This window comes from Aythya ferina (genome assembly GCF_964211825.1).
Source record: "Aythya ferina genome assembly, contig: HAP1_SCAFFOLD_289, whole genome shotgun sequence".
Taxonomy (NCBI): Eukaryota; Metazoa; Chordata; class Aves; order Anseriformes; family Anatidae; genus Aythya; species Aythya ferina.
The window spans coordinates 42,501-68,739 of NW_028181260.1; the positions used below are offsets into that span (position 1 = coordinate 42,501).

Here is a 26,239-nt window from a genome sequence, read left to right on the forward strand (position 1 = left end):
AACCCTAACCCTCTAAGCCTAACAATAACCCCCAACCCCAACCCTCACCCGAAACCTTAACTCTAGCCCCAGCCCTAGCCCCTAACCCTAGTTCCCGAGAACTACATCTCCCGGTATGCTCTGGGCATTCAACATGGCCTCCCGGAAGTCCCGAATCCGAAAACTACATCTCCCGGCATGCTCTGGGCACACAACATGGCCTCCCAGTGCCGGAAAACTACACCTACCAGCATTCCCCGCACAGCCAGCATGGCCAATCACAGGCCGAGTGCTCGAGAACTGCATTTACCAGCACTCACTGGAACCCTCACCGCCCTTACAAAAAAAGCCTCAAGCCCTAACATCCAAAAAACCTCGAAACCCCTACAGACCTAACCCAAACTATTTACCACAATAAAGCCCTGAAGACCTATGCCTAAAACCCCCAACCCAAAATCTTAGGATGCTCAAAACCCAAACCCAACCCAAAACGTTAGGAATGCTCAAAGCCCTAGCCCAAAAACTTAGGGCGCTCCAAACCCTAACCCCAAAACATTAAGACGCAAAAAACCCTAACCCAAAAACTTAGGGTAATACACCATAAATGTTTGCTCATTGTCTTTTGTATTATAAAAACAAGGAGTTCTGTTTGAGGAGCGGGAGTTGCGAAAGCTCCCTGCTGAAGTAAGGAGCTGCATAATGCTTGCCTAGACATTATGAAAATTCTTTTGCTTAACGTAACAAAAAATAGACCCCCCAACCCATTCTCCTTCTGCATCTCAGTTGCCTCTTTTGTTCAAAGACACTGTTGCAAAGCTCATGTAACCATCTCCTGATAAGTTGCTAAAGTAGTGTATCGACATACATGCCTTCCTGTCTAACGCTGGGCCAACATGACCAAATAATAAAAGAAGTTGAACCACAACGCCGAGGAAGACTACGGCCTTCATCTTCACGACCACCAGAGGGACAGAGACGACCCCCTAGCAACAGTGCGCGCAGTCGCAGAATATACCAGGATGTGCTGCGTAATCCCGGAATTAGCAAAATATAAATAAAAAGGGACTCTGGCGGGGGTGAGGTGCGTACCGTTGGCGGAGCTGAGACTCCCCGGCCGCCCAGTGCTGTTTTGCTTGATGTTTGCTCACTCAATAAATTCCTTTCTATGATTAATACAATGCTCTATGAAAATTAATTAAGGGGGCAACTTATAACACTTTGGACGCTCAAAACCCTATCCCGAAAACATTAGGACGCTCCAAACTCTATCCAGAAAACTTAGGACTCTCCAAACCCTATTCCAAAAACTTAGGACGCTCAAAACCCTATCCTGGAAACATTGAGATGCTCAAAACCCTTTCCCGAAAACTTAGGATGCTCCAAACCCTATCCTGGAAACATTAAGATGCTCAAAACCCTAACCCAATTACTTAGGATGCTTGAAAGCCTATCCCAAAAAATTAGAGCACACAAAAGCCTAACCCCAAAAATTAAGATGCTCAAAATCCAAACCCCCAAAATTAGGATACTCAAAACCCTGGACCTGGAGAACCTAACCTGAAAAAACAAAACAAAACAAAACAAAACAAAAAAAAGATCTTAAAACCCTAACCGTAAATAACTGACCAAAAATAAAACCTTAAGACTCTAACCCTAAAAAACATATCAACACTACAACCCAAAAAACTCTAATACCCTAACACGCTAACCCTGAAACCCTTAAAACCCTAACCCCCAAATCCTTAAAACCCTAACCGTTAAAACTCCAACCCTAAAAACCTTAAAATCCTAAACATAAACCCTGAAACCCCTTACCCTGAAACCCAACCCTAGTGCCCAATCCCTGAAACCTTAAAACCCTGAATCAATCTGTAGCAAATAGCATAGGCTGAGTCGAGGATCTCAGTACAGTAGCATTATTATTCGAGATTACAATGGCGGGTGTCCCACAAGCAGGAGGGTGCCTACTAATTCCATACACAGTTTATACACTTTTTTTTTCTGCCGAGGACCGGGACCCTCCCGACCCTCCCCTGTTTCCCCTTTAACTGTGCTATTCAAGGTTCATAATCTAGCTGGTGCTTCACAGAAAATACACAGCTGCTGGCCTGTTACAAGTCACATTTCTTTTGAGGTTTTTACTCTTTGAGGTGGTAATGTTTCTTACGCCGTGATTTCCACCTAATTGCTGTAAGGATTCTGGTTGTCTGCGTTTTACAAGCTTGTCTGTTATAATAAATAAAAGTCCCAAATAGGATTACAATCAAAGTTTACAATTCACTGAATGAATAGAGGTAAGCAAACAGTGCTGGGTACGCCGGGAGTCTCTGCTCCACCAAGACGCGCACCAGTTATACACCAGTTACCTCCCTTAAGGGATATAGAGAAGCCCTCTCAGATACTTCCGTCCTGCTTCTCCTGCATGTGGCCGGAGGTCGGTCTAATTCTGGTGCTGTTGGTGGTGGAAGCTGGGGCAACGGTGGTACTGGTGGCGATACCACAGCCACCGGAGGGGGAGCCGCCGGGAGTGGATTGTTAGGATATGGAGGTGGTAGCTTATCCAACGGCTCACGTTTATCTTCTTTTTCTTTTTCATGTTCTTCTTGTTCTTCAAATTTCTTACCTGCTTTTAGTGTAAATATTGAGGCTGGAAAAGGACGTGAAGTCCTCCTGATCCATAATCCTGCATAATCGCTTTCTTCCTGGCTAAAAGCTTCCTTTGAATTAACATGGATATTTAAGGCCTGGCAAATCCAGTCTTCGAAGGTTCCAAAAACAGGCCAAAAGACATGTAGTCTTAAAGGCTCCTTTGGCCATTCTGTCACATAATACTGGACCATTTTTAATTTACTTTTTCCTTTTCTGGGGTCCCTATCATTCCAATTTCTAATCGTTATTCCTAATGGACTTTCTGGTGGTATGACTGGTAATTTGCTCCCTTTCTTCTGGTCTCTGGTCTTTGATTTTGTCTGACCCATCTAGGAATTTTACTATGGCAATTCCCATAGCCCTTGGTTACCTTAGTAAGAGTGTCTTGCAGGGGGTCGAGGACCTATCACACACCCACAAGTCCTATAGGAATCCCTTCGGTCCTTCACCGGCCAAGTCCCTCGCGGGAGATTGGAACCGCGGTTAGAAGACCTCCACAATCGCTTCGGAACTAAGTTCCATCTCAGTCACACTCTTACACACACAGGCAACCGAACCCCACCCAACCGAACGGTATACGCTTTAAATGCTTACGACTCCGTCATCTTCGTTCGGATCTTCACACACACAATTATGGGCAAAATATAGTGCTGCAGCTGGCAAGGGAGCTGAAAAAAAGAATCAGAAACTTTGCTTACCTTTATTCAGGTTTAAGATGCCATTAGTTCCGACCTGACTCAAACAGCAGCCACCAAATGGTGGGGGTGCCTCTCCTAGATCAAACCAGAAATCAGGAACCAAAGCCCTCCCGGACGAGAGCCCACTTGTAATAAATGACTGGGTCCCAAATAGGATTGCAATTGAAATTTACAATTTATTAAATGAATAGAGGTAAGCAAGCAGCGCTGGGTGCGCCAGGAGTCTCTGCTCCACCAAGACGCACACAAGTTACATTAGGCGGCTGGTTTTTATGCTGCTAGGCTAATACATATTCATTACTACTTCTACAAAAGGCAGGGTTATTCTAATTAGTTCCCAGAATCCAAACCCTCCCACTGGTGCAGGCGTTATCAGTCTCCGGTATCAGTCCCCTCTGGGGGCCGCTCGTACTGAAGGCTCGTAGTCTTCCTCCCAGGCTTTTCTCTTGTCCATCTCCTTTGTCCATCTTGGCTGGATGGCAGACACTTGCATAGTGTCCCATGCAACAGTTGTAATAGTTAGCAGTTATTCTGAAACCCCTTTGTTCTCTTATCCTCTATTGACCGGAATTGCTGGACCATTCCTTTGCAAGATTCAAGAACTATATATATTAACCACTCTGGTTTTCTTAGACTTTTCATCATATCATGCGGCCCTAGCATTGTTCCATATTGACACGAATCAGATGAACTCATTTCACACTGTTAAGCTGTCTTATCACTGCAAGCATATCTCAATACCACCTTCCTTCCCTCTACAGGATGTAACTGCGCAAAAACAACATTTTTATTCCCACAACCTTGATCCCCTTACCCTGAAATCCTTATTCCCCTTAAACCTAACAACTCTAACCACAACCCTAACCCTTATTATCAACCCCCTAACGCTAATGACACTGACCTTAATCCAAACCCCAAACTGCCCCTAACCCCAGACAACCAACAACGAAACACACACACACAAAGATGGAAACTACAAAAAAGGCAAAACCCACGATACAGGCCCCAAATCACAAATACGCAACCAAAATGCTACAGAAAAGCCCCAGATGCAGGCCCCAAATGCTACTGCTAGGCCTCAAAAGCTCAAGATGCATCCCAAAGCAAAAATGCAGACCCCAAACGTTACAGAAAAGCCCCCAAACCCAGGCTGCACAAGTCTACAAGCAGGCCCCAAACTGCCAACAGAAGCAGGCACCAACCACACCCAGATGCAGACCCCAACTGCCCACAAGCAGCTCCTACCCCACCACCCCCTCCCAAGAACTGGACTCCACCCAGACACTGGCCCAAGACCCGGGCCCGCCCCCCGCCATCCCCCCTACCCTCCCCCCCGACACAGGTGTACAAGCAGCTCACAACCCGCCCCTTCAGAGACCGGTCCCACTCCCCCCCCCCCCCCCCCCAAGACATGGGATGCGGAGGTGTACAACCAACTCCCAACTCCCTCCCCCTCAAAGGGAGGCCCCAAAGACCCCCAAATGGAGGCTCCTAGAGTGAACAAGCACCTCCCAACTCCCCCAGGCACAGGCCCACCCCCCCCCCCCAAACACAGGCCACAGAGGTGTATAAACAGCCCAGACCCCCCTCCAAGACCATGGCCCCTATAGTGTACAAGCAGCTCCCAACCACCCACAGATGCAGGCCCCAACCCTTTTCAAAAGGGAGGCACCTAGAATGCATGAGCAACTCCCAACCCCCCTCAAATAAAGACCCCAAAAGTGTACAAGTAGCTCCCCCCCAGAGACAGGACCCAAAGGTGTACAACCAGTTCCCAACACCCCTGAGACACAGGCCCCAACCCCCTCCCCAGACACAGGGACCCAAATTCTACAAGCAGCTCCCAACCCCTGCCAGGCAGGCCCCCTACCCTATACAAGCAGCTCCCAACCCTCCCCCCCCCCCCCCGAGGGAGGCCCCCAAGCCCCCCACAAACACAGGCCCCTACAGTGTACAGGCAGCTCCCAGCCACCCCCAGATGCTGGCCCCAAAGTTGTACAAACAGCTCCCAGCCACCCTGCAGAAACAGATTCCTACATTGTACAAGCAGTTCCCAGCCCGCTAGACACAGGCCCTGACCCCCCACACATGCAGGCCCCAAAGGTGTACAAGCAGCTCCCACCCCTCCCCCAGACGCAGGTCCCAAGCCCCCCCCCCCCCAAACACAGGCCCCTACAACCAGCACCTAATCCTAAAATTTAATTATTAAATTAAAGCCAGGAGAGAAACCCGTTAAGGTTAAGTAATATCCTTTGAGGATAGAAGATAGGAAAGGAATTAAAGAGATAATTGATCAATTTTTACAGTATGGATTATTGATTGAATGCGAATCAGAATACAATGCACCCATATTGCCAATTAAAAAGGCAGATGAAAAAGCTATAGGCTAGTTCAGGATTTGAGGGCCATAAATAAAATCACTGAGGATATACATCCAGTAGTGGCAAACCCTTATACTTTGCTGACTAAATTAAAGAATAGTCAAGTCTGGTTTACCGTACTGGATTTAAAAGATGCCTTCTTCTGCCTAGGCTTAGCCACAGAAAGCCAAAACCTATTCGCCTTTGAATGGGAAAATCCCGATTCAGGCAGAAAGACGCAGCTTACGTGGACATTACTACCTCAAGGATTCAAGAATAGCCCCACTATTTTTGGAAACCAATTAGCAAGGGAACTTGAAACATGGATACCTCCGGACACTGAAGGTGCTTTGTTACAATATGTAGATGATCTCTTAATAGCTACCGAGACTAAAGGGAGTTGTATTCAATGGACTATAAGTCGTCTTAATTTTCTGGGTTTAAATGGATATCAAGTCTCTTGACAGAAAGTCCAGCTGGCTCAACAAAGTGTGACCTATCTGGGATTTGACATTTCGGAAGGACAACGAGAACTAGGAACTGAACATAAGGAAGTCATTTGCCGGACTCCAGAACCTCAAATAGTAAAGGAGCTACAAAGCTTTTTAGGAATGACAGGTTGGTGTCGCCTTTGGATTTATAATTATGGACTATTGGTAAAGCCTCTATGTGAATTGATAAAGATTAACCAGTCAAAGTTAGTCTGGACTGGAGAAGCACAAAAAGTCTTTAAACAACTTAAACAAGAATTGATGATTTTGAAATATCAAGCAATATTGGTAGAACAGGATGACGTGGAAATTGTGATAATTCATATTGTGAATCTAGCCTCTTTTCTTAGTGATGCTCCGGCACAAGCTGTGATTCACGATTGTTTAGAAACTCTAGAGACTGTGTATTCCAGCCGACCAGACCTTAAGGAGGAGCCCATGGAAGATGCGGAAGAAACTTGGTTCACGGATGGGAGCAGTTTTGTTACGCAAAGACAACGTAAAGCTGGATATGCTATAACAACTACTCAGCAGGTAATCGAGTCTAAGCCTTTACCCCCTGGAACATCAGCTCAAAAGGCGGAGATAGTTGCTCTCACGAGAGCATTGGAACTGGCAGCGGGAAAAAGGGTAAATATTTGGACAGATTCTAAATATACATTCGGCGTGGTACATGCTCATGGAGCAATTTGGAAAGAACATGGATTGCTGACCGCTCAGTGAAAACACAAAGTATGCTGAAGAAATTTTAAAATTGTTAGAGGCTGTAAAACAACCAGAAAAGGTAGCTATCATGCATTGTCAGGGACACCAAAAGGGGAACAGCGATTTTGAAATTGGAAAATCGATTGGCAGAGGCTAAGCAGGCAGCTGAAATAACTGAGGTGAAGGCATTGTCTTTGATACCAGACGGTAAAATCCAAACTATATCAAATTATACAAAAGAAGACTTAAAATTAATTGAAGATTTGAAAGGTAAAATGAAACCAGATGGATGAGTATATTTAAAAGATAACCCCATAGTAATACCCTCTAGTTTGACATGGCCCATAGTTCTTACAGAACACAATAAAACGCATTGGGGAGCTGGCACACTGCATAAGAGCCTGAGTCAGACATTAGTGGGACGATATGATAAAACAAGTAACTCAACAATGTAGCATTTGCTTACACAATAACCCCAATACCAAGGATAGAATAAAATTTGGAATAATCGGTAAAGGAAATTATTCGGGGCAACAGTGGCAAATTGATTTTTCAGAACTCCCTAGAAAAGGGGGGTATCATTATTTACTGGTTCTGACTGACACGTTTTCAGGAAGGCCTGAAGCCTTTCCCTGTCGAACAAACAAAGCAAGAGAAGTGGTTAAAGTCTTGTTAAATAAAATAATACCATGCTTTGGGATTCTAGTAGCAATGTCTTCTGATAGAGGTTCACATTTTTGTGCACAAGTGGTAGAACAGATAAGTAAGATTCTAAAGATAGATTGGCAACTGCATACTCCTTATAGACCACAGGCAAGTGGACAGGTAGAAAAAATGAACCATTTAATTAAACAATAAATAGCTAAAATTGGATAAGAAGCTAATTTGTCATGGCCTCAATCCCTCCCTTTAGCATTACTTGGAATTAGAGTCAAACCTAGAATAAAAGGGAATTTGAGTCCCTTCAAAATCTTATATGGAAGGCCGTAGCAATTTCTATTTAGTGGAGAGGACCTAATGCAGTTAGGATCAGAATATTTATATGCTTATATAACTGAACTTCAGAAACAATTAAATAAAGTACATACATTTGTTTTAGGGACCAGGGCTAGAGGGTTGGATCAACCGATCCACCCCTTTAAGCTCGGGAATTATATATATATATAAAGACTTTTTCAGGACAACCCCTACAGGAAAAATGGAAGGAAAGTGGACGGAACCATACCAAATATTACTGACAACACATACCGCCATTAAGATTAAGAAGCAAGCAGCTTGGATCCACAATTCAAGGGTGAAGAAGGTCCCGGCGAGGATATAGACCACCACTCCAATTGGACCAACAAAATTACGGTTTTCCAGATCCTAATGATTGCAGGGGTGCGGTTCTCGGATTCGGGGTGGGCAACTTGGGATGAGAACTTACACCTGACCTTAATACAAACAATTTCTCAAGTAACTAATAAGACGAACTGTTGGGTATGCACCCATCTGCCACAGCATGGGAATAAGGGTGTATCGTTAATCGGGATTCCCTTGCCTGCAAACTTATCTTGGACTAATTTGTGGGAAAACACATCTTGGGGTCGAAAATATTAAGAAGTTTTGGAACTAGAAGTGAGTAGCTTCATGCCGTTAGAATCCTATTATGTATGTGTACAAAGGTGTAACCCGCCTAAGGGTATAGGAAAACAGCATTGTATAAATACGGATACTACTTATGTGGGAAATCAGACATCTTGTAATTGAACAATTGATATTAGTACGACTAGCGGCTGGGCAAATTCAACCAGCTGGACGGTTCCAGAAGGAAAAGGGTGGTATTGGCTATGCAATGATACAGCCCGTAAGGTCTTGCCTGAGAATTGGAAGGGAACTTGCACTCTTGGAGCGGTAGTCCCCAATATGACAGTACATGATGTAGTGCCTCGAGGTTACTTGAGAAATCATATCCGGAGAATCAGATGAAAAATTAGCAATACATTGGTAGAGAGACACACCCCTTTTCATAGTTTTGTGTGATGGTTTGTCACATGGTTAGGAGTGAGTGAATTGGAAAAGGCAATAGTTAATATTTCTGCAATTATAGAGAAGTTAGAAAACAAAATTCTGGATGCTATGAAGGCTCAACAAGAAGAGATATCTAGTTTATCACAGGTAGTATTACAAAAGCAGATGACCCTAGACTTGTTACTGGCCACTCAAGGGGGAGTCTGTACAGTAATAAACACAAGCTGTTGTATGTATGTAGATCAGAGTGGAAGGATCTCTACCGACCTGGAAGAAATATGGAAGCAGACAAGGATCCTACATGAGATCAGTAAAGATGATCTTTCATGGAGTTTTAGTGAAATATGGAATAAGTTAACCTCCTGGTTGCCCAATTTCCAATGGTTGAAACAAGTATTCATTGCTCTAATCGTATTAGTAGTGTTAGGAATATTTGTGTGCATGTTGTTTAGATGCCTGCTTTGTTGTGTTACTGTAAATAATGAAAGTATCTGATGCAAAAGAATTTGCATGGGAAAAGAAAAGGGGGGATTGATTAAGGAGGTATTGGGGCGGCATTGGGGAGGCAAGGACAATCCCCAGACATGGACTGTATATCTCAAAACAAGACACTGAAACTCATGATAAGGAAGCGGCAGATGGACAGAGAAACAAACGTAAGGACTATAAATCTCAAAACTGGACATTGGAATTCATTATAAAGATACAACAAACGGAAGAATTGGCAACAACCAGCTCTCGCAATTAAGAAACATGCCAATTCAGCAGATTCTTGACCAAAGGTGAAAAGTACACTGTGAGGAAGACTCGGGGTCTTCCTCCCAGAGACCCCTGCCCACGTCCCAAAGACCCCTGCCCACAATTCTTGGAAGGCTCTACGCAGGCGCAAGGTGCCAAAAGGCTAATTAGCATAAGAAGCGAGGGAAGGCGGGGATAGGTAATGCATATGTATAGGTGCTTGTAGAATATTGATAGATTGATTGTATAAATTCAAGACTGCTTTCCGCTTTAGGTATTCACGATAGGTGGAGAGATCCCCCGTGCATCCAGCGCTGCAATAAAGAATATACCACTTAAAGGAATTTCGGCTTCGATCTTTGAATCACAACCCCCCTCAAATACAGACCCCAAAAGTGTACAAGTAGCTCCCCCCCTGAGACAGGACCCAAAGGTGTACAACCAGTTCCCAACACCCCTGAGACACAGGCCCCAACCGCCCCCCCAGACACAGCGACCCAAATTCTACAAGCAGCTCCCAACCCCTGCCAGGCAGGCCCCCTACCCTAGACAAGCAGCTCCCAACCCTCCCCCCCTGCCCCGAGGGAGGCCCCCAAGCCCCCCACAAACACAGGCCCCTACAGTGTACAGGCAGCTCCCAGCCACCCCCAGATGCTGGCCCCAAAGTTGTACAAACAGCTCCCAGCCACCCTGCAGAAACAGATTCCTACATTGTACAAGCAGTTCCCAGCCCGCTAGACACAGGCCCTGACCCCCCACACATGCAGGCCCCAAAGGTGTACAAGCAGCTCCCACCCCTCCCCCAGACGCAGGTCCCAAGCCCCCCCCCCCCCAAACACAGGCCCCTACAACCAGCACCCAACCCCCTACCCCCGATGCCAGGCCCAAAGGTGTAGAAGCAGCTCCAAACCTCCTCCCTCAACCCAGGCTCCAACAGTGTACAAGCACCTCCCAACCAACCCTCCCCTTCCCCCCCGCCCCCCGACACAGGCTCCAAAGGAATACAAAGAGCTCCCACCCCTCCCCCAGATGCTGGTCTCAACCCCCCCCCACCCCCAGAAGCAGGCCCCAAAGGTGTAGAGTCAGCTCCCAACCCCCTCAATGCCGGCCCCAAGGGTCTACAAGCAGCTCCCCCCTTGCCCCCAGATACCGGCCCCCAGACACAGACCCCAAAAGCCTAATCACAGGCCCTGAACTCTAGAGGCAGGCTCCAAAACCCAGGACAAAGCCCCAGTGGTTCGAGACAGGGCCCAAATCCCAGACACAGGCCCCAAACGCTAAACATATGCCAAAAAAAGTATTAGTGCTGGTGCCAAATGTTACAGACAGGCCCCAAAGCCCGAGATGCTAAAGGCTGAGACGTAACTTGGCTTTCTGAATTACTGGAAAGCAGCTTTCATTCTCAGATAATTGTGTGCAGGCTAGATAGGATGGGGCTTCAGGCACCTCTTCACCTGAGGAAACACACTGCCATCAGGCACCGCTGTGCCAGACAAGCTTGTTCTGCTAGAACACCCTACTCAGATGCACTGTGGCATTCAAGTGAACTGCTTTCATGCAAATATAACGACTGATGTTACAACCCACCTTGCCTGTGGCACCTGATGAACAGAAGAGTAAGCCACCGCAGCGCTTCAAAACCATCCCTGCACGTGCCGCTCCTTGTCGCTCTCTGGCCTTATCTCATATCCTTATCCACTTCTGTGGAGAGCCTGCCACGGCACCTGCAAAGCAAGACGGACACCTTTCATAGTCACCTTGTGCTACTTGGTCGTTCTGCTCCAACCCAGCTCATGACCAGCCCCTCTTCTTACACAGCTCTTCAGAGTGCAGTTTGCTCCTTTGAGCCTGTGCGAGACACCTGTGAAAGAAAAAGAAACGCATAGGCCGATGCAGCATCCAAAGACACAGCACAACTAGGTAAGTTACTCTCATCTGCTCCCTTACCTCTGCCGCTTACCAGCCCCCGAGGCAGATGCTTCAATCTACCCTCTTCAAACAGCTACAACACCTCTAAAAGACAAAGAGGGGATGCTTAGAGGAACAGTGAGACCTACAACACAACAACTGCTACATCTGTTCCTCACTCACCTTGCCAGAGGCAGCTCTGCGTGTGACGTCCCAGGTTGTACACTGCGTTACCTAACCCTTACCGTAACCCTTACCCTAACCCTTCTCACCCTTACCATTACCCAAATCCTTACCTTTACTTTTTCCTTACCCTTACTCTTTCCTTTAACCATAACCTTACCCTTACCCTATACCTTACTCCAACCCTTCCCCTTACCTTCCCCTTCCCCTTCCCCTTAACCTAACCCTAAACCTTAAACCTTACCGTAAACCTTACCCTTTCTGCTACACTTACCCTTAGCGTAAATCTAAACCTTACACTTACCCTTAGCCTAACCCTCACCCTTACCATTACCCATACCCTTATTCTTACTCTTATCCTAACCCTTTCCTTTACACTTACGGTTACCATTAACCTTACCCTTACCCTAACACTTATCCTTAACCTAACCCTTACCCTAAACCTTACACTTACTCTTAACATTAACCTTACCCTTAACCTTTAGCTAATACTTAATCTTACGTTTTTCTCACCCTAACCCTATAATTAACCATAACCATTACCCTAACACTTAACCTTACCCTTACAATAAGCCACACAACAACACTTAAATGTACACTTACGCTTAAACTTGCCCTAGCAATTACTCGTACAATTAAAATATTAATTAATTAAATTAAAAAATTTTAATTTAAAATAAATTGAATTAAAAAAATTAAATACCATTATCCTTATACCTTATCCTTAACCCTCACCCTTATCATTACCAATACCCTTACTCTTACACTTATTCTTATACATACAACTTACCCTTTTCCTAACACTTAACCCTAACCTAACTCTAACCCTAAACCTTACCTGAACCCTTTCCAGTACCATTACATTAACCCTTACCCTTAACCTAAACCTTACACTTGCTCTTAACCTTAACCTAATACTTACCTTTACGTTTTCCTCACACTAACCCTAAAATTAACCCTAACCATTACCCTAACAGTTACCCCTAACCTAACCCTTACTCTAACACTTACAGTGACCCGTACACTTAAACATACCCTTACACTTACTCTTACCCTAACCCTTACCCTTATCATAACCCATACTCTAACACATACTTCCACCCGTACCCTTACGCTTTCCGTTACCCTAACTCTTACTCTTACCCTTACCCTTACCCTTACCCTTACCCTTACCCTTACCCTTACCCTTACCCTTACCCTTACTCTTACCCTATCCCTTACCCAATCCCTTACCCTATCCCTTACCCTTAACCTAACCCTAAACCTTACCCTTATCCTAACACTTACCCTTATCGTAAACCTTACCCTTTCTGCTACACTTACCCTTAGCCTAAATCTAAACCTTACACTTACCCTTAGCCTAACCCTCACCCTTACCATTACCCATACCCTTATTCTTACTCTTACCCTAACCCTTACCTTTACACTTACAGTTACCATTAACCTTACCCTTACCCTAACACTTATCCTTAACCTAACCCTTACCCTAAACCTTACCCCAACCCTTACCCTGACCCTTACATTAACCCTAACCCTTACCCTAAACCTTACACTTACTCTTAACCTTAACCTTAGCTGTAACCTAATACTTACCCTTACGTTTCCCTCACCCTAACCCTAAAATTAACCCTAACCATTACCCTAACACTTAACCTTACCCTAACCCTAAAATTACTCGTACAATTACCCTTACGCTTACCCTTACCCTTAACCTAAGCCTAAACCATACAGTAAACCTTACCCTTTCTGCTACACTTACCCTTAGCCTAAATCTAAACCTTACTCTTACCCTTAGCCTAATCTTTACCCTTAACCTAACCCTAACCCTAAACCTTATCCCAGCCCTTACCCTGACCCTTACATTAACCCTAACCCTTACCCTATAACTTACACTTACTCTTAACCGTAACCTTACCCTTAACCATTACACTAACACTTACCCTTACGTTTCCCTCAACCTAACCCGAAAATTAACCCTAACCATTACCCTAACACTTACCCTTACCCTAACCCTAACCGTAACTCTAACCCTTACTCTAACCCTTACCCTGACCCGTACCCTTACATTTACCCTTACCCTAAGCCTTTCCCTTACCATGACCCATACCCTAACACGTACTTGTAGCCTTAACCTTACCGTTCCCCTTACCCTTACCTTTACTGTCTCCGTTACCCTTACACTTACACTTAACATAAACCTTAACCTTAACCTAAACCTTATCATAAGCCATACAACAACACTTACATGTAAATTTACGCTTGACTTACCCTAGCAATTACTCGTACAATTACCCTTAACCTTACTATTAAGCTAACCCTAAACCTTACCCTTATGATAACACTTACCCTTATCCTAAACCTTACCCTTTCTGCTGCACTTACCGTTTGCCTAATTCTAAATCTTACCCTAACCCTCACCCTTACCTAAATCTAACCATTACCCTAAGCCTCACCCTTACCCTTACCATTATACTTACTTTTACCCTTAACCTAAACCTTACCCCAACCGTTACCCTGACCCTTACATTAACCCTAACCCTTACGCTAACCCTAACCCTAACCCTAACCCTAACCCTAACCCTAACCCTGACCCTGACCCTGACCCTGACCCTAACCCTAACCCTAACCCTAACCCTAACCCTTACTCTAAACCTAACCCTTAACCTAAACCTTACACTTAATCTTATCTTTAACCTTACCCTTAAACTAATACATACCCTTACGTTTCCCTCATCATAACCCTAAAATTAACCGTAACCATTACCCTAACACTTATACTTACCTAACCCTAAACCTTACTCTAACTTTTACCCTGAGCCAGAACCTTAGACTTGCCCTTCCCCTTCCCCTTACTAATACCGTTACCATAACCCTTACCCATACACTTACAGTTACCATTAACCTTACCCTTACCCTAACACTTACCCTTACCCTATCCCTTACACTTATCTTATCCATACAAATTACGCATTCCCTAACACTTAACCTTAACCTAACCCTAACCCTAAACCTTACCTGAACCCTTACTCTGACCCTTACATTAACCCTTACCCTAAAACTTACACTTAACCTTAACCTTACCCTTAACCTTAACCTAATACTTACCCTTACTTTTCCCTCACCCTAACCCTAAAATTAACCCTAACCATTACCCCAACACTTACCCTTACCCTAACCCTTACCCTTACCATAACCCATACTCTAACACATACTTCTACCTGTACCCGTACCCTTACGGTAACTCTTACCCTTACCGTAACCCTTACCCTTACTGTTACCGTTACCGTGGCCCTTACCCTTACCCTAACCCTTACCCTTACCCTTACCCTTACCCTTACCCTTACCCTTACCCTTACCCTTACCCTTACCCTAACCCTAAATCTTACCCTTATCCTAACACTTACCCTTACCGTAAACCTTACCCTTTCTGCTACACTTACCCTTAGCGTAAATCTAAACCTTACACTTACCCTTAGCCTTACCCTCACCCTTACCCTTATTCTTACCCTTTCCCTAACCCTTACCTTTACACTTACGGTTACCATTAACCTTACCCTTACCCTAACACTTATCCTTAACCTAACCCTTACCCCAACCCTTACCCTGACCCTTACATTAACCCTAACCCTTACCCTAAACCTTACACTTACTCTTAACCTTAACCTTACCCTTAACATTAACCTAATACTTACGCATACGTTTTCCTGACTTTAACCCTAAAACTAACCCTAACCATTACCCTAACACTTAACCTTACCCTAACCCAACCCTAACCCTTACTCTAACCCTTACCCTGACCTGTACCCTTACACTTACCCTTACCCTTATACTCACCCTAATTCTTACCCATACCATAACCCATACCCTAACACATATTTGTACCCTTAACCTTACCGTTGCCCTTAACCTTACCCTTACCCTTACTCTATCCCTTACCCTTACGCTTACCCTTAATATAAACCTTACCCTTGACCTTACCCTTACCATAAGCCATACAACAACACTTACATGTACACTTACATGTACACTTACGCTTACACTTACCCTAGCAATTCCTCGTACAATTATCCTTACCCTTACCCTTAACCGAAGCCGAAACATTAAACCTTACAGTAAACCTTACCCTTTCTGCTACACTTACCCTTAGCCTAACCCTCACCCTTACCCTTACCCATACTCTTATTCTTACCCTTACCCTAACCCTTACCTTTACACTTACGGTTACCATTAACCTTACCCTTACCCTAACGCTTATCCTTAACCTAACCCTTACCCTAAACCTTACCCCAACCCTTACCCTGACCCTTACATTAACCCTAACCCTTACCCTAAATCTTACACTTACTCTTAACCTTAACCTTAGCTGTAATCTAATACTTACCCTTACGTTTCCCTCACCCTAACCCTAAAATTAACCCTAACCATTACCCTAACACTTACCCTTACCCTAACCCTTACTGTAACCCTTACAATGAACCATACGCTTACACATACCCTTACCCTTACTCTTACTCTACCCTTACCCTTACCATAGCCCATACTCTAACACATACTTCTACCCTTAACCTTACTGTTACCCTTACCCTTACTCTATTTGTTACTCTTACGCTTATCCTTAACATAAAACTTACTCTTAACCTTACCCTTACCATAAGCCATAGAACAACACTTACATGTTCACTTACGTTTCCACTTACCCTGGCAACTACTCGTACAATTAACCTTACCCTTACCCTTACCAAACCATTACCCTTACCCTTAACCTAATCCTCAACCTTACACTTATCCTAGCACTTACCCTTACCGTAATCCTTACCCTTTCTGCTACACTTACTCTTTGCCTAATTCTAAACCTTACCCTACACTCACCCTTACCCTTATCATAATGCTTACATTAACCCTTAACCTAAACCTTACCCCAACCCTTACCCTGACCCTTACATTAACGCTAACCCTTACCCTAAACCTTACACTTACTCTTAACCTTAACTTTACTCTTAACATTAACCTAATACTTACGCATATGTTTTCCTGACTTTAACCCTTAAATTTACCCTAACCATTACCCTAACACTTAACCTTACCCTAACCCTAAAATTACTCGTACAATTACCCTTACCCTTACCCTTAACCTAAGCCGAAACCTTACAGTAAACCTTACCCTTTCTGCTACACTTACCCTTAGCCTAAATCTAAACCTTACACTTACCCCTACTGTAACCCTCACCCTTATCATTACCAATACCCTTACTCTTACCCTTACCCTAACCCTTCTCCTTACACTTACTGTTACCTTTAACATTACCCTTACCCTAACACTTACACTTATCCTTATCCATGCCCTTACCCTTACCCTAATCTTTACCCTTAACCTAACCCTAACCCTAAACCTTATCCCAGCCTTTACCCTGACCCTTACATTAACCGTAACCCTTACCCTAAAGCTTACACTTACTCTTAACCTTAACCTTACCCTTAACCATTACCCTAACACTTACCCTTACGTTTCCCTCACCCTAAGTCCTAAAATTAACCCTAACCATTACCCTAACACTTACCCTAACCCTTACCCTAACCCTAACCCTAACCCTTACTCTAACCCTAACCCTTAACCTAAACCTTACACTTAATCTTAACTTTAACCTTACACTTAATCTTAACTTTAACCTTACACTTAATCTTAACTTTAACCTTACCCTTAAACTAATACATACCCTTACGTTTCCCTCATCATAACCCTAAAATTAACCGTAACCATTACCCTAACACTTATCCTTACCTAACCCTAAGCCTAACCCTTACTCTAACTTTAAACCCTGACCCGTAACCTTAGACTTCCCCTTCCCCTTCCCCTTATGCTTACCCTTACCCTAACCCTTACCCTTACACTTACGGTTACCATTAACCTTACCCTTACCCTAACACTTACTCTTACCCTATCCCTTACACTTATACTTATCCATACAACTTACGTTTACCCTAACACTTAACCTTAACCTAACCCTAACCCTAAACCTTACCTGAACCCTTACCCTGACCCTTACATTAACCCTTACCCTAAAACTTACACTTAACCTTAACCTTACCCTTAACCTTAACCTAATACTTACCCTTACTTTTCCCTCAGCCTAATCCTAAAATTAACCCTAACCATTACCCCAACACTTACCCTTACCCTAACCCTTACCCTTACCATAACCCATACTCTAACACATACTTCTACCCGTACCCGTACCCTTACGGTAACCCTTACCCTTACCGTAACCCTTACCCTTACCCTACCCTTACCCTTACCCTTACCCTATCCCTTACCCTTACCCTAACCCTAAACCTTACCCTTATCCTAACACTTACCCTTACCGGAAACCTTACCCTTTCTGCTACCATTACCCATACCCTTATTCTTACCCTAACCCTTACCTTTACACTTACGGTTACCATTAACCTTACACTTACCCTAACACTTATCCTGAACCTAACCCTTACCCTAAACCTTACCCCAACCCTTACCCTGACCCTTACATTAACCCTAACCCTTACCCTAAACCTTACACTTACTCTTAACCTTAACCTTACCCTTAACCTTAAGCTAATATTTAACCTTACGTTTTTCTCACCCTAACCCTATAATTAACCATAACCATTACCCTAACACTTAACCTTACCCTTACAATAAGCCACACAACAACACTTAAATGTACATTTACGCCTAAACTTACCCTAACAATTACTCGTACAATTAAAATATTAATTAATTAAATTAAAAAAAAATAATTTAAAATTAATTGAATTAAAAAATTAAAATACTCTTATCCTTATACCTTATCCTTAACCCTCACCCTTATCATTACCAATACCCTTACTCTCACACTTATTCTTATACATACAACTTACCCTTTTCCTAACACTTAACCCTAACCTAACTCTAACCCTAAACCTTACCTGAACCCTTTCCAGGACGCTTACATTAACCCTTACCCTTAACCTAAACCTTACACTTGCTCTTAACCTTAACCTAATACTTACCTTTTCGTTTTCCTCACACTAACCCTAAAATTAACCCTAACCATTACCCTAACAGTTACCCCTAATATAACCCTTACTCTAACACTTACAGTGACCCGTACACTTACACATGCCCTTACACTTACTCTTACCCTAACCCTTACCCTTACCATAACCCCTACTCTAACACATACTTCTACCCGTACCCTTAACCTTACTGTTACCCTAACCCTTACCCTTACCTTACCCTATCCCTATCCCTTACCCTATCCCTTACCCTATCCCTTACCCTTAACCTAACCCTAAACCTTACCCTTATCCTAACACTTACCCTTACCGTAAACCTTACCCTTTCTGCTACACTTACCCTTAGCCTAAATCTAAACCTTACACTTACCCTTAGCCTAACCCTCACCCTTACCATTACCCATACCCTTATTCTTACCCTTACCCTAACCCTTACCTTTACACTTACGGTTACCATTAACCTTACCCTTACCCTAACACTTACCCTTAACCTAACCCTTACCCTAAACCTTACCCCAACCCTTACCCTGACCCTTAAATTAACCCTAACCCTTACCCTAAACCTTACACTTACTCTTAACCTTAACCTTAGCTGTATTTAATACTTACCCTTATGTTTCCCTCACCCTAACCCTAAAATTAACCCTAAACATTACCCTAACACTTGACCTTACCCTAACCCTAAAATTACTCGTACAATTACCCTTACCCTTACCCTTAACCTAAGCCGAAACCTTACAGTAAACCTTACCCTTTCTGCTACACTTACCCTTAGCCGAAATCTAAACCTTACACTTACCCCTACTGTAACCCTCACCCTTATCATTACCAATACTCTTAACCTTACCCTTACCCTAACCCTTCTCCTTACACTTACTGTTACCTTTAACATTACCCTTACCCTAAAACTTACACTTATCCTTATCCATGCCCTTACCCTTACCCTAATCTTTACCCTTAACCTAACCCTAACCCTAAACCTTACCCCAGCCCTTACCCTGACCCTTACATTAACCCTAACCCTAACCCTTACCCTAAAACTTACACTTACTCTTAACCTTACCCTTAACCATTACACTAACACTTACCCTTACGTTTCCCTCACCCTAACCCTAAAATTAACCCTAACCATTACCCCAACACTTACCCTTACCCTAACCCTAACCGTAACTCTAACCCTTACTCTAACCCTTACCCTGACCCGTACCCTTACACTTACCCTTACCCTAACCCTTACCCTTACCATAACCCATACCCTAACACGTACTTGTAGCCTTAACCTTACCGTTCCCCTTACCCTTACCTTTACTGTCTCCGTTACCCTTACACTTACACTTAACATAAACCTTAACCTTAATCTAAACCTTATCATAAGCCATACAACAACACTTACATGTACACTTACGCTTGCACTTACCCTAGCAATTACTCGTACAATTACTCTTAACCTTACTATTAAGCTACCCCTAAACCTTACCCTTATCCTAACACTTACCCTTATCCTAAACCTTACCCTTTCTGCTACACTTACCCTTTGCCTAATTCTAAACCTTACCCTAACCCTCACCCTTACCTAAATCTAACCATTACCCTAACCTTCACTCTTACCCTTACCATTATACTTACTTTTACCCTTAACCTAAACCTTACCCCAACCCTTACCCTGACCCTTACATTAACCCTAACCCTTACCCTAAACCTTACACTTACTCTTAACCTTAACCTTACCCTTAACATTCACCTAATACTTACGCATACATTTTCCTGACTTTAACCCTAAAATTAACCCTAACCATTACCCTAACACTTAACCTTACCCTAACCCTAACCCTTACTTTTACCATTACCCTGACCCTTACCCTTACACTTACCCTAATTCTTACCCATACCATAACCCATACCCTAACACATATTTGTACCCTTAACCTTACCGTTACCCTTAACCTTACCCTTACCCTTACTCTATCCCTTACCCTTACGCTTACCCTTAACATAAACCTTACCCTTGACCTTACCCTTACCATAAGCCATACAACAACACTTACATGTACACTTACGCTTACACTTACCCTAGCAATTACTCGTAAAATTACCCTTAACCTTACCCTTACCAAACCATTACGCTTTTTCTTAACCTAACCATAAACATTAAGGATAAGCTAAAGGGTCACCCTTAAGGTTAACATTATCCTAACTCTTACACTTAAGTGGGTAAGTGGAAGTGTAAGGGTACAGTTCAGGGTAAGCGTTAGAGTAAGGGTAAGTGTTAGGGTAATGGTTAGGCTAATTTTAGGTTTAGGGTGAGGGAAACATAAGGGTAAGTATTAGGTTAAGTTTAAGGATAAGGTTAAGAGTTATGGTAAGGGTTAGGTTTAATGTAATGGTAAGGGTTTGGGAAACGTTTAGGATAAGGGTAAGAGAAGGGATAATGGTAAGGGTAAGGATGATGTTTAGTGTAAGGGTTAGATTTAGTTAAGGGTAAGGGTTAGTGTAAGTTTAAGAGTAAGGGTAAGTGTAAGGGTATGTGTAAAAGTACGGGTAATTTTAAGGGTTAGAGTAAGGGTTAGGGTAAGGGTAAGAGTAAGGGTAATGGTTAGGGTTAATTTTAGGGTTAGGGTGAGGGAAACGTAAGAGTAAGTATTAGGTTACAGCTAAGGTTAAGGTTAAGAGTAAGTGTAAGGTTTAGTGTAAGGATTAGGGTTAATGTAAGGGTCAGGGTAAGGGTTGGGGTAAGGTTTAGGGTAAGGGTTAGGTTAAGGATAAGTGTTAGGGTAAGAGTAAGGTTAATGGTAACCGTAAGTGTAAAGGTAAGGGTTACAGTAAGGGTAAGAATAAGGGTATGGGTAATGGTAAGGGTGAGGGTTAGGCTAAGGGTAAGTGTAAGGTTTAGATTTAGGCTAAGTGTAGCAGAAAGTGTAAGGTTTACGGTAAGGGTAAGTGTTAGGATAAGGGTAAGGTTTAGGGTTAGGTTAAGGGTAAGGGATAGGGTAAGGGTAAAGGTAACGGTAAGGGTAAGGGTTACGGTAAGGGTAAGGGTTACCGTAAGGGTAAGGGTACGGGTAGAAGTATGTGTTAGAGTATGGGTTATGGTAAGGGTATGGGTTAGGGTAAGGGTAAGTGTTGGGGTAATGGTTAGGGTTAATTTTAGGGTTAGGGTGAGGGAAAAGTAAGGGTAAGTATTAGGTTAAGGTTAAGGGGAAGGTTAAGGTCAAGTGTAATTTTTTGGGTACGGGTTAATGTAAGGGTCAGGGTAAGGGTTCAGGTAAGGTTTAGGGTTAGGGTTAGGTTAAGGTTAAGTGTTAGGGTAAGCGTAAGTAGTATGGATAAGGATAAGTGTAAGGGATAGGGTAAGGGTAAGTCTTAGGGTAAGGGTAAGGTTAATGGTAACCGTAAGTGTAAGGGTAAGGGTTAGGGTAAGGGGAAGAGTAAGGGGAAGGGGAAGGGGAAGTCTAAGGGTCCGGGTCAGGGTAAAAGTTAGAGTAAGGGTTAGGGTTAGGGTTCGGTAAGGATAAGTGTTAGGGTAATGTTTACAGTTAATTTTAGAGTTATGGTGAGGGAAACGTAAGGGTATGTATTAGTTTAAGTGTAAGGTTAAAGTTAAGATTAAGTGTAAGGTTTAGGTTAAGGGTTAGGGTTAGAGTAAGGGTTAGGGTTAGGGTTAGGATTAGGGTAAGGGTTTGGGATAATGTAAGGGTCAGGGTAAGGGTTGGGGTAAGGTTTAGGTTAAGGGTAAAAGTAAGTATAATGGTAAGGGTAAGAGTGAAGGTTAGGGTAATGGTTAGCTTTAGCTAAGGGTGAGGGTTAGGGTAAGGTTTAGAATTAGGCAAAGGGTAAGTGTAGCAGAAAGGGTAAGGTTTAGGATAAGGGTAAGTGTTAGGATAAGGGTAAGGTTTAGGGTTAGCTTAATAGTAAGGTAAAGGGTAATTGTACGAGTAATTGCTAGGGTAAGTGCAAGCGTAAGTGTACATGTAAGTGTTGTTGTATGGCTTATGATAAGGGTTAGGTTTAGGTTAAGCTTAAGGTTTATGTTAAGTGTAATTGTAAGGGTAACAGAGACAGTAAAGGTAAGGGTAAGGGGAACGGTAAGGTTAAGGCTACAAGTACGTGTTAGGGTATGGGTTATGGTAAGGGTAAGGGTTAGGGTAAGGGTAAGGGTAAGTGTAAGGGTACGGGTCAGGGTAAGGGTTAGAGTAAGGGTTAGAGTTACGGTTAGGGTAAGTGTTAGGGTTAATGTAAGGGTCAGGGTAAGGGTTGGGGTAAGGTTTAGGGTTAGGGTTAGGTTAAGGGTAAAGATTAGGGCAAGGGTAAGGGCATGGATAAGGATAAGTGTAAGTGTTAGGGTAAGGGTAATGTTAAAGGTAACAGTAAGTGTAAGGAGAAGGGTTAGGGTAAGGGTAAGGGTACGAGTATTGGTAATGATAAGGGTGAGGGTTACAGTAGGGGTAAATGCAAGGTTTAGATTTCGGCTAAGGGTAAGTGTAGCAGAAAGGGTAAGGTTTACTGTATGGTTTAGGCTTAGGTTAAGGGTAAGGGTAAGGGTAATTGTACGAGTAATTTTAGGGTTAGGGTAAGGGCAAGTGTTAGGGTAATGTTTAGGGTTAATTTTAGGGTTAGGGTGAGGGAAACATAAGGGTAAGTATTAAATACAGCTAAGGTTAAGGTTAAGAGTAAGTGTAAGGTTTAGGGTAAGGGTTAGGGTTAATTTAAGGGTCAGGGTAAGGGTTGGGGTAAGGTTTAGGGTAAGGGTTAGGTTAAGGGTAAGTGTTAGGGTAAGGGTAAGGTTAATGGTAACCGTAAGTGTAAAGGTAAGGGTTAGGGTAAGGGTAAGAATAAGGGTATGGGTAATGGTAAGGGTGAGGGTTAGGCTAAGGGTAAGTGTAAGGTTTAGATTTAGGCTAAGGGTAAGTGTAGCAGAAAGGGTAAGGTTTACGGTAAGGGTAAGTGTTAGGATAAGGGTAAGGTTTAGGGTTAGGTTAAGGGTAAGGGATAGGGTAAGGGATAGGGTAAGGGATAGGGATAGGGTAAGGTAAGGGTAAGGGTTAGGGTAACAGTAAGGGTAAGGGTACGGGTAGAAGTATGTGTTAGAGTAGGGGTTATGGTAAGGGTAAGGGTTAGGGTAAGAGTAAGTGTAAGGGTATGTGTAAGTGTACGGGTCACTGTAAGTGTTAGAGTAAGGGTTATATTAGGGGTAACTTTTAGGGTAATGGTTAGGGTTAATTTTAGGGTTAGTGTGAGGAAAACGAAAAGGTAAGTATTAGGTTAAGGTTAAGAGCAAGTGTAAGGTTTAGGTTAAGGGTAAGGGTTAATGTAATGGTACTGGAAAGGGTTCAGGTAAGGTTTAGGGTTAGAGTTAGGTTAGGGTTAAGTGTTAGGAAAAGGGTAAGTTGTATGTATAAGAATAAGTGTGAGAGTAAGGGTATTGGTAATGATAAGGGTGAGGGTTAAGGATAAGGTATAAGGATAAGAGTATTTTAATTTTTTAATTCAATTAATTTTAAATTATTTTTTTTTAATTTAATTAATTAATATTTTAATTGTACGAGTAATTGTTAGGGTAAGTTTAGGCGTAAATGTACATTTAAGTGTTGTTGTATGGCTTATGTTAAGGGTAAGGTTAAGTGTTAGCGTAATGGTTATGGTTAATTATAGGGTTAGGGTGAGAAAAACGTAAGGTTAAATATTAGCTTAAGGTTAAGGGTAAGGTTAAGGTTAAGAGTAAGTGTAAGGTTTAGGGTAAGGGTTAGGGTTAATGTAAGGGTCAGGGTAAGGGTTGGGGTAAGGTTTAGGGTAAGGGTTAGGTTCAGGATAAGTGTTAGGGTAAGTGTAAGGTTAATGGTAACCGTAAGTGTAAAGGTAAGGGTTAGGGTAAGAATAAGGGTATGGGTAATGGTAGCAGAAAGGGTAAGGTTTCCGGTAAGGGTAAGTGTTAGGATAAGGGTAAGGTTTAGGGTTAGGGTAAGGGTAAGGGATAGGGTAAGGGTAAGGGTAAGGGTAGGGTAAGGGTAAGGGTTACGGTAAGGGTAAGGGTTACCGTAAGGGTACGGGTACGGGTAGAAGTATGTGTTAGAGTATGGGTTATGGTAAGGGTAAGGGTTAGGGTAAGGGTAAGTGTTGGGGTAATGGTTAGGGTTAATTTTAGGATTAGGCTGAGGGAAAAGTAAGGGTAAGTATTAGGTTAAGGTTAAGGGTAAGGTTAAGGTTAAGTGTAAGTTTTAGGGTAAGGGTTAATGTAAGGGTCAGGGTAAGGGTTCAGGTAAGGTTTAGGGTTAGGGTTAGGTTAAGGTTAAGTGTTAGGGTAAACGTAAGTTGTATGGATAAGTATAAGTGTAAGGGATAGGGTAAGAGTAAGTGTTAGGGTAAGGGTAAGGTTAATGGTAACCGTAAGTGTAAGGGTAAGGGTTAGGGTAAGGGTAAGCATAAGGGGAAGGGGAAGGGGAAGTCTAAGGTTACGGGTCAGGGTTTAAAGTTAGAGTAAGGGTTAGGCTTAGGGTTAGGTAAGGATAAGTGTTAGGGTAATGGTTACGGTTAATTTTAGGGTTATGATGAGGGAAACGTAAGGGTATGTATTAGTTTAAGGGTAAGGTTAAAGTTAAGATTAAGTGTAAGGTTAAAGTTAAGATTAAGTGTAAGGTTAAAGTTAAGATTAAGTGTAAGGTTTAGGTTAAGGGTTAGGGTTAGAGTAAGGGTTAGGGTTAGGGTTAGGGTAAGGGTTAGGGTAAGTGTTAGGGTAATGGTTAGGGTTAATTTTAGGACTTAGGGTGAGGGAAACGTAAGGGTAAGTGTTAGGGTAATGGTTAAGGGTAAGGTTAAGGTTAAGAGTAAGTGTAAGCTTTAGGGTAAGGGTTACGGTTAATGTAAGGGTCAGGGTAAAGGCTGGGATAAGGTTTAGGGTTAGGGTTAGGTTAAGGGTAAAGATTAGGGTAAGGGTAAGGGCATGGATAAGGATAAGTGTAAGTGTTAGGGTAAGGGTAATGTTAAAGGTAACAGTAAGTGTAAGGAGAAGGGTTAGGGTAAGGGTAAGAGTAAGGGTATTGGTAATGATAAGGGTGAGGGTTACAGTAGGGGTAAGTGTAAGGTTTAGATTTAGGCTAAGGGTAAGTGTAGCAGAAAGGGTAAGGTTTACTGTAAGGTTTCGGCTTAGGTTAAGGGTAAGGGTAAGGGTAATTGTACGAGTAATTTTAGGGTTAGGGTAAGGTTAAGTGTTAGGGTAATGGTTAGGGTAAATTTAAGGGTTAAAGTCAGGAAAACATATGCGTAAGTATTAGGTTAATGTTAAGAGTAAAGTTAAGGTTAAGAGTAAGTGTAAGGTTTAGGGTAAGGGTTAGCGTTAATGTAAGGGTCAGGGTAAGGGTTGGGGTAAGGTTTAGGTTAAGGGTTAATGTAAGCATTATGATAAGGGTAAGGGTGAGTGTAGGGTAAGGTTTAGAATTAGGCAAAGAGTAAGTGTAGCAGAAAGGGTAAGGATTACGGTAAGGGTAAGTGCTAG

General features: G+C 43.0%; 1 long non-coding RNA gene across 1 annotated transcript; it reads right to left on the bottom strand.

Moving 5' to 3' along the window:
* Positions 1–1,879: 1,879 nt before the first annotated feature.
* On the bottom strand, positions 1,880–3,298 carry LOC311429077. The gene is made up of 2 exons (XR_014688032.1): positions 3,223–3,298; positions 1,880–2,602 (listed from the first exon to the last, which is right to left on the bottom strand). It is a non-coding gene; the product is annotated as an uncharacterized lncRNA (long non-coding RNA).
* Positions 3,299–26,239: the final 22,941 nt, after the last annotated feature.